General features: G+C 48.0%; 1 pseudogene; it reads right to left on the bottom strand.

The window, feature by feature from the left end:
• The window catches only part of LOC119395947 (glutamate receptor ionotropic, kainate 2-like), a 56626-nt pseudogene extending 44850 nt beyond the window's left edge, over positions 1-11776 (bottom strand).
• Between the last annotated feature and the right edge of the window lie 4460 nt (positions 11777-16236).

Genomic DNA, 16236 nt, shown 5'->3' with positions numbered 1-16236 from the left:
CTAAAGGAAGAGTCGCATGGCCTCCAAGATACACGCCGCGCGCCCGCCCTCTCGGATGCCATGAAAAGTCGAGACATATTTCTCACAATGCCTCACAGATGGCAGCACATTATCTAGCATTTGCTGTTTGCTGCGTTGGCTTGATATGTTGTCCGCTAGATGGACATAGTTGTCCATTTTTAGAGCTGTTTGAAAGTTCGTGTGTGTATTTAGCGGCGATGGCTGCACTATCCCGGCCTTTTTCGACGTAGTTTGATGGCCTTGCGAATGCGCCTACAAATCGCCGTATGGACTCGTTTTCGTCGTGACACCTGCCGAACAAAATGCGTTAAGGAAAGAGGCGCTGGTTGAGGAGACTCCTTTCACTATATGATATTTATGTAGTGTTTTTTAGGGGCGAAGCTCCTTAAAGCGGCACCCGTTCGTCCCTCGTAGTCGTAGTCGTAGTGCGTAACCAGTCTTACGCTTTGACCTCCAAGGTGGTGCCGGTGGGAGATTTTTCCTGTGCGTTGCTGAACAATAAAAAATTCGCAGCGTTAGCTAAAAGCCGACTTCTTCTGTCTCTTATTCCCATTAGCAGCCATTCTTTACCTCCAAGGTAGTGCCTGGTGAGATTTCTCCTGTGCGTGATTAAACAATAAAAATTTTGTTCGAAACGCCGTTGATTGATAAAATAAACCAACGAAAGACGCCAGATGTTTTGTAAAAGCAAAACGCAAGAACGCCAGATGTTTCTAAAGCAAAACGAAAAGACGCCAGCTGCCTAACGAAAGACGCCAGATGTTTTCTAAAGCAATGGTTTTCTAAACAAGGAAAATTCACAGCGTACATGTAAAATTAAAGTGAGCTGCAAGTCGTCATGACTCATCGAACCTTTAGTATAAACGCGCCCGATCTCACGTCGGTGATGATGTACTGGGCAGAATTCACGGAAGATTCACGGTTTACCGACGAACCTCCGCAGCTTCGCCCACTCATCATCATTCACTCCGTGCATATGCTGTGATTTTTTTTTACCGAGGAAGCTGCCAGTAACAGCGTGGCTTTGTGGTAAGACGCCTGCTTGCCACGCGAACGGCCCGGGTTCGATCCTCCATGGGACCGAAGTTTTTATTGTTTATTTTATATGCTTGTTTCTCGATTTTTCGGTCACGGACGATTTTTCGCTCACAACCAACGGTGCCGACGCCGACACCAGAATTTCTGCGACACGAGCTCTCTAATGGCTCATTCACACTGGGGAATCCGCCAGCCACAGCGACCGGAATTTGCGCGCCGCCGAAATTCAACATTGTTCACACCGCTTAGCAACCGCACCGCCGAAACTAGGGCGCCTAGTAGCCATCGTCCCTTCGCGCAAAGGAACGCTGGCATCGACGCGCTCTGCGTTGTGCACGCATTTCGTTATGGCGAAGCGCATAAACAGGAGCCGGGTCGTCGAACTGCTGCGCCTGCTGGAAAGCAACTTTCTGGCGATGTCTGAAGAGGAGAAACATGCGTTCGCCGAACGAGAAACGACGCAAGCAGTTGTGGTTGGTTCGTCCTGATTTGCAAGACGTGACAGGCTTGGTTGAGCCGAGATAATGCTAGCCGTTTTGCGAGATCGCGATGGTGTATTGCAAAGATGCTAATCGCGACAACACTTGGCAGTTGTCGAGAGCTACAGGATGATTACGAAAGACTTCGCTGTTGCTGTGGGCTTCGACGACAGCAATATCACAAGCACGCCGCCATTTTTTTAATGTTCGACTCGCGTTCCGATTGGTTCGCGGTGAGGGAATCCGGCGGCAGCTGCCGCAAAAATCGGTCCAGAACCGATCGGCGCGGAAAGGGATTTTCCGGCGGATCTCGCTGCCGCCGAAGCGGATTCCGCGCGCTCTCGCCGCCGAATGTCTCAGTGTGAACGCGCCCTAACGCTACCGCGTTAAACAAGCGGCGCAGCGCTGGCTATGAAACCAACACACTAGCGAAGGAGGGCGTGGAAAGCGTTCGCTCCACGAAAGGCGTGGAGCAGACGCGTCCTCGAATGACTGAAACGTCGCTCGCACGATTAGTAACAGCGCTTTGCTGACAAAGGATAGAGGCACATTTTAATGTATCGACAACTTGAGATCGCTCAGTTTTACAAGAGCACATCGCGAGCCGGCGCGACTTCCCGCGTACTGTGTTATGGGATTCATGCACTACAAGAAACACTGAGCAATGCTATATACAAGTAGAACAGGGTGAGCTTCAACTGAATATGTCAGACGATAGCATTTAACTAACCTACGTGGCTACAGAAAGCCTGGCGAAGTTGATAGTATGCGTACGCTGTGGGCTAGCATTGACAGCGCGAGTCGCCACGTATTTTCACGAAACCTTCGCGCCTCGCAAGAACGAATCAGATTTCTCGTGTCACGGAGGGCCCGGTTTGTTCATTGATGCAGGGAACATGCCAAGTCGTAGTGTTCCTTCCTTGCCAACGCGTTAACACTGAGGTTAGCACAGCCGAACAAGGGAGCGATTGCGTAGTGCTGCCATTTTGTCGTCTACTAACCCTCCTCGAGAGGACGCTCCTGAATTCCGCTTGGCGGCGCGACAGTCTATGGGCATTGCGAATATTGCTTTTTCTTCTCAAGCTCAAGCAGTTCCTGAAACAGCAATAGGCTTGAGTACTGATGTTTATTAGTGTTAGTTTTTCTAACGTGGTCGCTAGGTGGTGTTGCGCACACGAAAAAAAAGGAGAAAACTAGCGGTGGGCGCAGTTTTTCAAAATGTCGTCCCACCGCAACGTCTGCCTTGGCTCCCGGGTGTCGGATGGTCCAAGGGAGCTTCTGCTGGCTTTTATGAAAGAGCACCCACAGATCGCGACGCCGTCGTGCCCGCTGGGACCGTCGCTCACGAGTGAGGACCGGGACGACACGTGGCAGTAGCTGGTAGCGCTTTTGAACGAAGAAGTCCCTGCGCGTAAGACTACAGCCCAGTGGCAGGCGCGTTCGTTTCGAGAACCGAAAGCGACGCCGCACTCGCTCATGTCTTCGAACGCATCTCGCGCCTCCAACCGCTCTGCCTCTGCTTCGAGAAACGCAGCAAGAGAAGCACCCGTCGCAAGCGCCATTTTCTCAATAGCTGTTGCGGCAGCCGCAACCGCCGCATGATGCCGTCCGAAGCCGCTTGTTCGCTCGAGAGAACGCGTGCTAACGGCCGCGCGCTCCGTTCGTTTGTAGCAGACGACATGCTCGTTATGACGCGTATGACATCACCAAAAAAGAAAAGATCACGCAAAAAAAAGAAATGGCTACGCCCCTCAGAGGCGTCGTTTCTCCGGCTTCGGCCAATCGCGCGTGCAGACAGAACGGGCGGAGAACGAACGGCGCAGAACAGAGATCTCCGATTACCCCACTCGTTATGACGCGGTATGACGTCACCACAAATGAAAAGATCTGCAAAAAAAAAAAAGGCAACGGCCCTCAGGATCACGTGGTTTTTCCGGCTCCGGCGAATTGCGTGCGCAGACAGAACGGCGCAGAACATAGATCTCCGATCGCCCCCATGGCCTTCTCTTGCGAATGAAATTGCTGGTTACACATGAGCCAGGCGCGTAGCCAGAAATTGTATTCGGGGGGGGGGGTTCAACAATACAATATGTATGTTCGTGCGTGCGTTTGTATGTGTGCTTGTATATATACGCAAGCAAAACTGAGAAATTTCGGAGGATTTAACCCCCCCCCCCTTGGCTACGCTCCTGACATGAGCGATTACAGATCAACATATAGAGGTGTGCGCCGCCTGCTTTTGGTCACGCCGCTCGCGCCGCCGCCGAAGTCTCAAGAGAGATCACGCCGCCGCCGCCGCCGCCGCGCAATAATTGCGGCGCGCCGCCATTAGTCTTTTCTTTTAATTGGAATGGGGAATCTGGAAATAAAATACAGTACTTCGCCGGAGGAGCTCTTCTCGATGTCTCCATGTAATGAACTGTCCATTTCAGCAGCCGCTGAATAGCGGGAGCTCGGCGAGAAGCATGCCCCCTGTTTCCGGTTCTTGTTCTGCAGCGCCATCACGACATCACGAAGCTTTCAAACACTATCGATACAAATGATAAGGACGGAATGCGCTTCACTGCAACTAACGCAGCCCTCAGAGATCCGACTTTCGGTGCACATGTATTTTGATCGTGTTAGCCATTCATTTAGGTTTAATGTGGCCGCTCGTCTAACGCAGTTGTAACGTCGGTACGCAATCCCTGCATCGTTCTCAAACATCTGGGACACATTCATAAGCAAATTCAGACTTGAAAAGTTCCTGTTTCTGTGCGTTTCGTCCCCTCTCTTCTTACGCTAGGAATGTGCTGGCGGGTTCGGTGCGGCAACGTGGTCAAGGTCGCGGTGACGTCACGGCTCACCGCTTTTTCGAATCACTGAATGCGCTCTGCCGAAATGGACTGTGGACATCTCCTTTGGATGAACGCAGCGAGAATAGCTCCCCAGAGATTGTAGTATCTTTTTCTTCTCCAGAAATATCACGAGTATTGCCTGACCTTAACGCCGCCGCGTCCTCCAGCCTTAAAGGGCGACGACCCAACTCGCTGGATAGCATATTCTTGGAGTCTTGGACCTAGCACACTGTGCATAAATAAATAAAATAGATAAGTAATATATACGTCTTGGTGCGTTAGTACACTTTTGCTTTTCTTTCTTACTCCAATAAATCAATAAATAAATACAGAAGTAAAGAGAATGGCAAACGTAGAATATAGCCGAGCTAGTTGGTAGCTATTCATGAAAAGAAGACCTGACGTAGAAACACGGACATTAGAGAAAAGTCGAGAGAGTGAACAGCTATGTCTCACGTAGACTCACAATTGATTTATAGGTATGGCCTCTTACGTGGGAATGCGCAGATAAATATTTGTGTCTACCTTCGGTTCCGCCGCTGTGTGATTTTTCAGTTGTTAGCGCCGCTTCTGGCGTCTTGACTACTCTCCTGTGTCCGTGTTTGCACGCCCTGTTTTTATAAAGGGCTCCTAACAGCTTCTGAAAATACAAAAAAAAAACAACAAGCGCGTTATTCTCTCTTGGCGTTTCTTGTCTTTTGATGTACTTCGTGAGGCCAGAACAGTGATTCACGTGAGATCATCAGGGTACATACTCTCGACTGGTCCATATACGAGAAATAACAGTTGTGGATTGTCTCCGATGCTGCTTTGCTATGCAGCCGTTCACCCGCTCTTGCTTCTCTCGCACGACTATCGTGCGCGATTAACTGATTTCGCTCCATTTTGTGCGTTTGCGACCGCGCAAGCAGAGATAACAGAATGTAGCCGACAAGCGCGAAATCATGATAGGTTCAACGCTAAGTGGTGACATTGATACACGTGCTTTATGAAGAAACAAGTGGCGAGGAGATGTCCCCTGTAAGAAGGGTATTGAAGGCGAGAACGGACCCAATCGAAAAGGCGCCGGATTATATGATTCTTCCAACGGACGCACTCTTTACAGTTGAGACGATGCAGCTTTCCAGGAAAAAGGCAAGCCCGCTTCGACGTTTTTTGTATATTTTTTATTGCGTTAGCCATTGTATGGACACTCAGGACAAGTTTTCACCATCGCCGTCATGTTCCGTATAAACTCTAAATCGATAATATCGCTCCGCGCATTGTATGTTCTACCCGCGAGTAAAAGCTCGCGAGCGTTGGCAAGGAACATGGCTAAAGCAGAGATGAAACAAGCTGGCCATCTCCATCACACGGAATAACATCAACCCGCGTGCGAGGCCTGCCGTCGATTGCTCCTCAAGCAGACGGAAACGTCCCGCTCGTCATTTGCTGGGCGAAGGAGCAGGAAGGGATGTCTGGGGAGAGGGACTGCATAACTCCAGCAGCAACTGTGAATTTTGACTATAAAGGCGTGGTCGAGAGCGCTGGCACGCGCGCTATTTCGGCAGACATCCCCCAGCGAACGGCTCGTATACCTTCTACGCGCTGTGAGCGTTGTGAGCGCTGTGATCTCACTGCTTTGCGCTCGGACCACTGATACGACAAACTGAACGAAAACCGCCTCTCTCCCGGGAGTGGCCGTATTGCCATACACCAGTGTTTTGTAGAGTTAAGTGAGATTGGAGCAAAAAGAGTTAGCTGCTAGCCCTCGTTCATGTAACATAACGGTGTGTACTTATCGCATTCACTGCTTCGCCCCGCGCCGCGCCGCCGCCGGTCCGATGAACCCCGTGCCGTTCACGCGCCGCCGCCGGTGAATCTGGGTCCAGCGCACATGTCTATCAACATATAATTAGATTAGTGACCGATACCAATGAAAAAGTAATCAGCATGTTTTAGAAATGCGAAGAAATATAGCTGATTACGTGTAATCGATCAGAGTTAATAGGTCGCGTAGAAGCATATGGATGCCGCTCCGGGGTAGAAACACTGAGCTCAGCAAAACTGACAGTAGGTGCCAAGCTAAAACGACTCGTTTTTTCGTTCGGCACCAAGAGAAACACCAAGAGATATGCGTCAGTCTCATCTCGTTTGTCTTGCATGTTTTACGTGAGGCGCCCAATTAGCTACTGATATTTTGAATCAGCAGGCTTATAATGCTCTAATGGCATTCATCTTCATGCCAGTGTCGAGCAACGCTCGGTGTCCATCTCTGTACTACAAAGTAAGCAGGGCTTCCGAGTCAGCAAGTCATTCATTATAGGGATAGCGCGCGCTTTCTTCAACATATACGTAAAAGAACGCGTGACGAATTGCCTCGATTAAATTAAACACTCTAGACACTTCACAACCTTTAAAGGGATCACATTTTTGTTAATAGCTGAAAATAATGTTAAAGGAGCACTGAACAAAATCGGAAAGAAGTGACGAAAACATCGAATTTTACTCAAAAGGCACGACTGTTCGGATAAAGAGTTTATTGCAGATAATGTTGAACAGTTGGCTGTACTTGGAAGGAATGTGAGCATGAGGCGGGATGCACGCCAGCGTGACCCGTGACGTCACTTCTCGTCGCGGCGGATGACGGGTGCACATGCTCCTGTCCTGCTAATTCCCTTTCTCCACCTTTCTTTTAGAGTCCACTCCATTCCCCCTTCCGCAAAGCCGCTCAGACGTGCCCCTCTCTTTAGGGGCTTTATCCCACCCGAGAGCATTGTGCCCTGCCGGCGCCGTTGTTATTGGTTCTAGGAACCTCACTGAGCGCTGAGCGCGTTCAGAGGCGCGGGCGACGGCTGGCATTGTTGGCATTCCCGTTTCGGGTACATAAAACGTCACCTCCTCTAGACACGGTTGTTTGTGAAAAAGGCATCGAATACGTTATTTTCCGCTAGTTTCTGTGCGAAACGAAAGCTCCGTCTACCGATTTCAACACACACTCTTTCAGTTTGGCTGAAAATCACGGCGCTAAATTATTTTGTTCTTTATTCCTTTAAGCAATGGTCTCTTCATAATAATAACGAAAACCCCACAGCGCGCGATATAATGGTTTACTCTCGCGTAGCCCGCGCCGTTTTTGGATTCTTTCTGGCAGATTTAGGGCCTAATTTGCCAATTTACAGTATGTATACTGTTGTCCTGTATGTATATTAAGCTCTGACAGAAGCGAACAATTTACTCAACATTTCTTTTTTTGAAATTTTCTTACTTGTTCCTGTCAGCCACAGAAAGTAGAAATTCTGATCGCGTTTATTTCTGCGTTCTGTACGCTACACCTGGTCACCTACTGGATCTTACCGCATCCACTCCTCCTCTCCTTTATTTCCTGTAGTATTTACTGCTAGCTGTGCCAAAGTAAACTGCAAATCGTTGCTTGACCGTTGTTGCTATCCACCGTTTGCAAAGTCCTCAATATTATCTTTCTTTCTGATCACATGAGGAATTCTTGCACGGGGAATGTCGCTGGAGCAAACGTTTCCACAAGTCCACATCACGAAGATTCAGAAAAGATTAAACGAAACAAATGCATGCACATTTTTATTACATGCTAGGCACCATAACATGCGATATCCAACAAGCCCAGTATTACAAGAGGTCTTTTTTTTTTCTATGGAGTAACAAAACCTTCGGTGATCTACTGTCTCCGCGCTCGAGGCTGCCGTTTCGAACACAACTTCATGTCAGCGTAGCTGTTTATGATGATAATAATTTTTGATGAAAACGGCGTAGGCAAAGCTGCCCGCTTGAGAAGTAGATGCCCATCGTGTCTGTTGTTTTCAAGCAGTTGGTGACGCTATAGATATAAAAAAAAATCTTGCAGTGCTTAGATCAGAACTCATAGGTACTCCTATCTAGTGCGCTAAATATTTTACATTTATTAAAACACCTTGTAGTTAAGAAATGCAAATTCTGACATCCATCAAATCATATCAAATTCCATCGTCTGCTACCAAAGGCGGGTTAATGCGATTGTCATGAAAAACTCAAACTACTTCGAAAATCGATCGAAGAGACGCAGTGCACTGTAAAAACAGACGCAAAGGACTTATTCTAGTGGCACGTTGAAGCATACTACACCTCCACAAGTTGGTCCGCGTGCGATACTTGTAAGGATGACGGCGAACATGACACATTTTTCGAAAAACATGTCAACGGTCGTCAAGGGCTCTCCGTCTGAGGTTTATTTACATTTTACATCACATCCATTGCATAAATTATATTCCGGGTGTGTTTGCCCACTAGCCTACACCAAGCCTTCGGTTTAGGGACAACATTGGAATGGTAAACTAGTCCACGACAAAAATAACTAAAGTAGGACTGGAGGGCTGGGTGACTGATAACTTAAAAGCAGGGAGAAAAGAAAAAAAAATGGCAGGGGAACTAATGTTAATCTCTGGCAAGGCGCAGAAAGTTGGGCTGTGAGTCTATAAAGAGATTTTTCCATATAAACTGAGCTTTAATTCATCCAGACAAAGATATTTGGCAGAAAGCAAGTAATAATAACAACAAATCTTGATCATTATGGCGCGCAGGTCACCGCCCCATTATAAAGGGGACGCTCATAACATCCACATAAACCTTGGCATCCATCCATCCATTTAAATTGCGGCTGCATCCGTAGTATCTTATTGCATGTGGCGCCCACGCTTTCTGGCAGCGGGCATGCTGCCTCTCCTTCTCTTTCTCGTTCCCGAGGCTCTCGTGCTAGCGTGCGCACTCTAAAGAAGCTCGCGTTAGCTCGTGTGCTGCACGTTCCCTTCACAAGTCCGGAGCTGAACGCTAGCGCGCGTGTTTTTTCTCGCTCCTCGGCGCGCTCGCGATCCAGAGACTTCCTCCTTGCTAATGTTGCGCGTGCGTGCTCTCCTCGCACTATACACAGACAGACAGAAAAACTATTTCGTATCCGGCATGTTTGTGGACTTGGCTCCTTCCCATAGGTGTACTACAAGGTATTGCCTCCTGGTGGCTTCCTCGGCAGGCTGGGTTCCTTAGAGTTGCTCGTGCAGTGTTGAGCTGAGCAGCGCGGCCCGCCAACGCGCGCCGAGGCTGTCGGTGGAGACCGCGTTCCCATTACTGTGTATTAATTCCTGGCATTCCCATAGGATGTGTTCTACGGTAGCCCATGCCTCACAATCTTCGCATTGATCGGTCGTGTATATATCTGGATATATAACATGTAGTAGCGCTGGATTCTCATATGTCCTGTTTTGTAACTGTAGCCACTGGACAGACTGCGACCTTTTCAATTTAGGGTGAGGTGGTAGGTAAACGCCCCTCTGAAGTTTGTAATGTTTTGTAATGTCATTGAATGTAGTCATTCTGTCTTCCCACTCCCACAAATTGGGAGGCTCTGACGAGGGATCAACATCTGTCATAGCTCGGAAAGTGAGTCTTCGAGCACATTGGCTATCGCGCACTTATTGTTGGTGGGTTCATTTGAATATTCCAGTGCTATTAACCCATACATTCCCAGTGTCCTACATATAGGACGCTTCTTTGATGCACTCTAACATCGTTATTTCTTTAGCTGATGACTAGCGCCACCTACAGCACATCAAGCAGGCCTCATTCTCAACGTGTGCAAGCCTAGACATTGCTTGCTTTTCATGCTGTCACGTGCCGACCGCTTCTCCGGGCAAACGCGTGCTTTGTGTGAAAGACGCCATGGAGAGGAAGAAGTGCGCGTGAAATGCTGAACAGTTTTCTCCGGGCAAACGCGTGCTTTTCTAGGTGGCGTTGGCTTTGTACGAAAGACGTCATGGAGAGGAAGAAGGGCAATGTCGGTGTGCACGTGAAATGTTTCGAGACTTACCACGCCCGCACATAGCACCCTTAATGCACAGTGTCCTATATGTATAGGACGGCTTGAAAAACAGTGTTGAGTTTACCTGGCAGTAAATAAAGGACTTGTGCTTTCTTTTGAGGCTAGAAGTACACTTTCTGTGAAAAAAAAAATATTTGTTTTGTCATTTTTTTTTTCTGAGTTTGGGCATATATGGGTTAAGACATTCCATTGACTTTAATGACAGACGTCGTTATAGTCTCCATGATCTGATCGTCCTGTGGAAACAAATCCATGAGCACATTATTTTCAAACGTGAATTTCAGCTTTTGTCAGCTTTCACAAGTTCACCAGTCGTGGCTGCGCCGTGACTGGGCGATTGAAATATAGCGTTTTTATAGCAAAAGCTGTGCGTAACTAGGTAATTCCCAACTTCGCGAACAATTACCTATACAACAGAAAACTATCGTCGTCATAAACAGGCTTTGCCTTCAAATGAATGAAAGAAAAGTTTCGCCATCTACGCTTGTGGTGCGAAGACTGAGGAGACAACGGAGCTAGTGGCCTTCCCCTCCTTCCTCACCCCCACTTCCCTTTCCCGCCCCTTTGCTGTACTATATTATGGCTTTGCTATGCTAGGAGCTGCTTGGCGCATACCCGCTATCTGTGGTACATACACGCCCAGCTTTTTGCCGACGATCCCGGAGGTTTGTGAAGCTTAAACAGATCTGCCGCTAAAAAAGGTGACCATGCCCACCAAGACTGAGCTCAAATGGCAGCTGACAAACTAGGCGCATAGGGTGACGTGACTGCGACCCTGAGAGTAATATGAAATATGAACGTGTCGTACCTCCGTGGACAGTTACCTATAGTCAAGAACTACCTACTCAGCAGAAAGCCGGTATGTGCCACAGGAATTGGGAAAACCCCGACACTCACCACTTGTCCACCATAATTAAACACGGAAAAAGCAAGTAAATAAGTAAAACAAATAAGCGAATAAATAAATAAATAAATAAATAAATAAAGGCCAATATGAGCCTAATTAATCATTTAATTGAGCAAATAAATAAACGGCACGCTGCACTTCTGGCCCACGCAAATCGAGGAGGAAGTGCTTTCGCAAAATTCGCTAAAGGCGAATTCGGAAAATTTAAAAATTATTAATAAATGTGCATTGAAGAAATGAACAAATGAAATAAGTAAATCCGTGTGCTACACAGCTTCACTTTTCAATCCACCTTCACAGGGTGAAATGGCTCACGAATTTTTTGTAGCAAAACTAATTATGCACGCATGATGCGGTGTCGCACGTAAAAAGCGTACAACAGCTTACCTATTCGTACGACGTCCGGGAGCCCATGCACCGCAGCTGCAGCCCACAAAAGCGTAAACACTGTGATGCAGAGCGCAGCATCTTGCATGTGGAGGAACGCCATATCCAAGCTTTCTTCAGTTCGCCATCATTTTCGGTGAACGAGGAAGGGTAAAAGAAGACAAGAAGGTTGGCGAGCGTTTGCGCTCCCACTGACGTCACCGCACAATGCGTCTCGATTCACTCTGATGCATCACAGATGATGGTGGTCTTGCGCACGCGGCCTCGGAAGCGGGATCTTCGTATTGTTTTCGGGACAAAATTCCTCCGCCTGCACTTCTTGTTACTTGACACAGAAGATGGACTTACACGACGCAGTGGTGATATTTTATTCCTATACCAATGGACCGCCGGAGACGGGCTACTTCGTAGGTCCTACTGGCGACGATGCCGGGTCGGCGCTCAAGCTGCACTCAGTATGGCTAGGCCCAACTGGCAAACGGCTCTTGGCCTTCTCAGCGAGGAAGCATCGTGAAGCGAGACAGCGGCTGTCTGTTGCTATTTCTCCCGCAGGCGGGTTTCAGGAACGGGGGGTTACTTTTTCGGACCTTGCGCTACAAAAACGACGAGTGTGTGTCTCTCTCTCTCGAACACGCCCGGGAGAGGCCAGGAAAGAGTGGCGGGTGACCGGAAGCGTTAGGCGAAGAAGAAGGTTTGGAAGTGACAACTAAAGCCGTGATGGAGGTGGAAAGAAAGAAGTGTGAGGGCAAGGGTATAAAAGGCGCCCTGCATCGAGAGTGCCTGCGTGCGTGCATGCGAAAGCGTCCGCGAGCTCGAACCCGTCTCTCTCGTCTATTTTGAGCGGAAGTCTAGGCCCAAGAGTGCACCCGAATCGCCCCGGCTGATTCTTGCAGTGCGGTACCGAGCTTTGTGTTTGGCGGTTAATTTACAATGTGTCTTCGCTTCGGGCTTGTACGACCTCGTTCACAGCGTCCTGGACATTGTAGAAGAGTGTTATGCCTGCAGAATAATCATTCGCTTGAACTCCGTATTGTTGTTCCGGTGTGTACGATTGTCGCTTTAGTTTAGTGTCACCGGTATGACCCGTGCGAGGTATATAATGACCAACCTCGCTTAGATTCTTTCACAGCGTATCGCTAAGCTCGGGCATAGAATTGAGCAGCCCTTCTTGAGCGACATCTCCGTTAGTTCTCTGCCCTGAACTTAAACGACACATGAGGACGGTTGCAGTAATGATGTTCATCGGGAATACAGGAAATCCTTACGGGCGCAGGCGCGGTGAACTTTCTCAAAGTACATCGTCGAATAAAGAGCGATCGAATCCAAAATTCGTCTTTGCATAAGCATATATATATATATACACACACACACACACACACACACACATATATATATATATATATATATATATATATATATATATATATATATATATATATATATATATATATATATATATATATATATATATACGTTCGCACAGGTGGCACGTTACTTGTGCACTGCACTCCGTTCTGTTAACGATAAGGAGGCTACACTGACACATTCGATGCTCACCACACGTGCCGTATTTGCCATGTAAAAAAGTAGCACTCCGATATATGTGTTTCAGCACATAGATCGATGTGACACTTGACCTCGCAGCTGGTGTCCCGTGTGGCACCGGCGGCATTTCACGTGTGTCCCACTAGAATTGGTCAAGTGTTACGTGTGTGGATGTATATACGTGAGGATGAAAGTTTCGATTGAGAAAACCGCTATGCGTACTTTCAACTTGTTTGACTTCATTCAATAAAGTGCTGAAAGGCGCTACTTCGCGTTTTATCCAGTGCGGCCGTTGTGTGTGGTGTCCTCTCCTTGCGCCCTCTTCTTTTCAATACAAATGTTGCAGTTTGGTCCGAAAGGTGGAGCACTGACAAATATAGCAAAGCTTCGGATCACTACACCAAGTAAGGCTGGTAGTAAGGTTGGCTGTATAAAGTTCAGACTACATTTGTTTACCAAATAAATAGCGTGACCAACTCCGTCTGCTGGAGACGGCCAGGGCATGTGGTATCTCGAACTAGTGACAGAACCCGGCAAGGATGACAAGATAAACTTAGGCTCTTTCACTAAAGTATGTTCATTTTCTGCTTTGTTCTATATAACCGTACATAAGCAATCCGCGCATGTCATTATGCGATGAGGCTCTTTGCGGCTTTCATTGCATCGCGTGATTGACAATTGCAGTGTTTGTGATCCGGAAGATTTGGACCAATCGCGGAGCGCTAATGGCGAGTTAGGAATAGAAACAGAACTAAATTTAATTACGTTATATGGAACCGAGAAACAATCAGCGATCGCGAGCAATCGCTGTTATCCACCGCTAACACCGTGAAGAGCATCGCGAGCGAGGAGCGCAGTCATCGCGTAATGTGTTGCTTTACCGGTGTCTCGGTGTAAATGGATCTGTTAGCGCGCAATGCAGCTGGGATAATGAGAGGACAATTCACTGATCATTTGATACACGCGTCTGTAATTGTTCAACAGGACCTAACCTTCTTCGTTATCAGTGCATGAAATACGCACAGCTCGCAACCACAGTCATTGCTCTTTTGTAGCTTTAGAAGACTTCTGCGATGGCGTGTGAAAACATAGGTCGCTACCAAGCTATGTATGTAGCGTATATGAAGGAATTCGCGCTATTCATACCCGCATTCACTGCTCTAGTACGGCTGAAGCTTTATTTCAGCGTCTGCTCAGTTGCTTTCGGGCAGGTCGATGATTCTCGCCTTGGCTTCGAACAAAAGCAAGAAAAAAAAAATCAAGCTATATCCACGAAGTGAATGATGATTGAGGAGCTGGCTCGGAGATATTCGGTTAAACCGTGAATGCTGCATGCAATTCCTCTACTTTCATATAAAGACGTCACACGCTTTTATAGTAGCGATTGTGGTCAGGGTGTTGTCGAACCACAAGCGGTCGCAGACCTTGCAGCTGTGGCCGAACGTGTGGTCGAGGAAATCGAGGAAATGTGGTTTTGCCTGCGTTAATATCGTCATCAAGGCGCTCGAAAAAGAAGAGGAAGAAGACTTCTCTTTCGCGTGAGCTGCGCCTGTAGCGGTCGCCTATGGAAGTAAGGTTACGCTTACGACGCGGGACATTGCCCCAGCTTAAGAACCTGGCAAGCCAGCTCCTAAAAGTAATTTCAGAAACGTAATAAAAAACTTCGAGGACGCTTGAGCTTCGCTTTCAAGCACAGAACGCGATAGTGTAATCGGACAGTGTTCGTATCGCCTTGCCAATCGCCAGTTTGGCTTCGCTTATCGGTGGAGGCATAAACCGCGCCGCAAGAAAAGCCAGAGTGCGGACGCTCTCCGGCTCCAATATTCATGCGTGCGGTGCGAGGAAACACGGTCACACGGCGGGGCGATGCCGTTTAAAAACGCGCCCATGTAGTGTGCCTCGATGTGTGCGCGCAACAAAACGCGCATCAAGGCATCCTACGCCCATGCGCCTTTTGCGCCATCTCGTCGGAGATAGTCAAGCCGCTGAAGAACCTCCGACATGTGCATGCCACCAACGCTAAATGGTCAATATAAAAATTAAGGCACCTTCGCAATATTGGTCCCAAGCCTGAAGGAAGTGCGGGGCTGGGCAGCCCTTATTGTTTTTCTTCGGTTTTCTCTTTCTTTCCTCCTCTCTCTTTTCTTGTTCTCTTTTCCAGTTTTATATGTTTTTTCTCTTTATTTCTCTTTATTTTTATTCTTATTCATATCTTTTTTTCATTTCTTTCTCTCTCTTTCTAATGCTCGCTTGCTTCCTTTTTTTCCATTTTTATACGTGGTTTTGCCTGTGCTCGACATACAAGAGAAAGAAGACTTCTCTTAGGCGCGAGCGCGCGCTCAGTATGCCACAGTTGGTGGCCAAGCGGCTGAGCGCATCGCGCCACGGAACAAGGGGCCGCAGGTTCGGATCCCCGGCCCCAGTACAACCGAAGATGTTTAAAGTCTTTCTTGGGATACTTAAACGCAGAGATTTCGGCCTGTCTGTCTGTCGCACGCTTGAGCCACCCGGCCGAAGTTTAAGCACTTGCTGAACGCCCAGCCATCTTGAACTGGTACGGCCGTTCATGCTTGTGAACATTTTCGATCAAAAAGCAAATATTACGCATATCTGAGGCACAACATCAATACGTAAGTATTAGGTGGTGTGTTCCTTTACTAGAAAATACATAGATACGTAATTCTAAAGACCCTAGCGTTTCTTAGGCTGCGCTGAAAATGCGACGCTATGCACAAAAAAGCCCTCTGGCGACGACATGGTGCTGCCACGTGGTAGAGGCCGTGGGTCTTGCACAAGCTCATGTTTCTCGACGCCACTGCCAGACAGCGTCCATATCTCAGGTAGCGCCTCCTCTATTTTATCAATGCCAGCCAGATGCAGCCGATTCCCCATAGAGAGGCGCTGTCTGAGGCGAGGCAAAGCATAGATGGCCGCTTGATGAAATACAACCCACTCTATACAAGACATGCCCAGACAACGCAGGGAGAACAGCATCACGGGTGGCCGCGGATGAGAGCAGGACTCATGTAGTACGGCCGGCAGAAGACTATCGTCTTTCGACGTCGAAGCACGCAGATACGCGGCCGATTTTTTATGGTTTCTTTATTTGAATCTACCTCGAATTTCGCTCACGGACAACACGATTTTTCGCTCGCAACG

Source organism: Rhipicephalus sanguineus, chromosome 6, assembly GCF_013339695.2.
Source record: "Rhipicephalus sanguineus isolate Rsan-2018 chromosome 6, BIME_Rsan_1.4, whole genome shotgun sequence".
NCBI lineage: Eukaryota > Metazoa > Arthropoda > Arachnida > Ixodida > Ixodidae > Rhipicephalus > Rhipicephalus sanguineus.
Note: the sequence above shows the minus strand (reverse complement) of the source record. Positions and strands in the feature narration are given on the sequence as shown.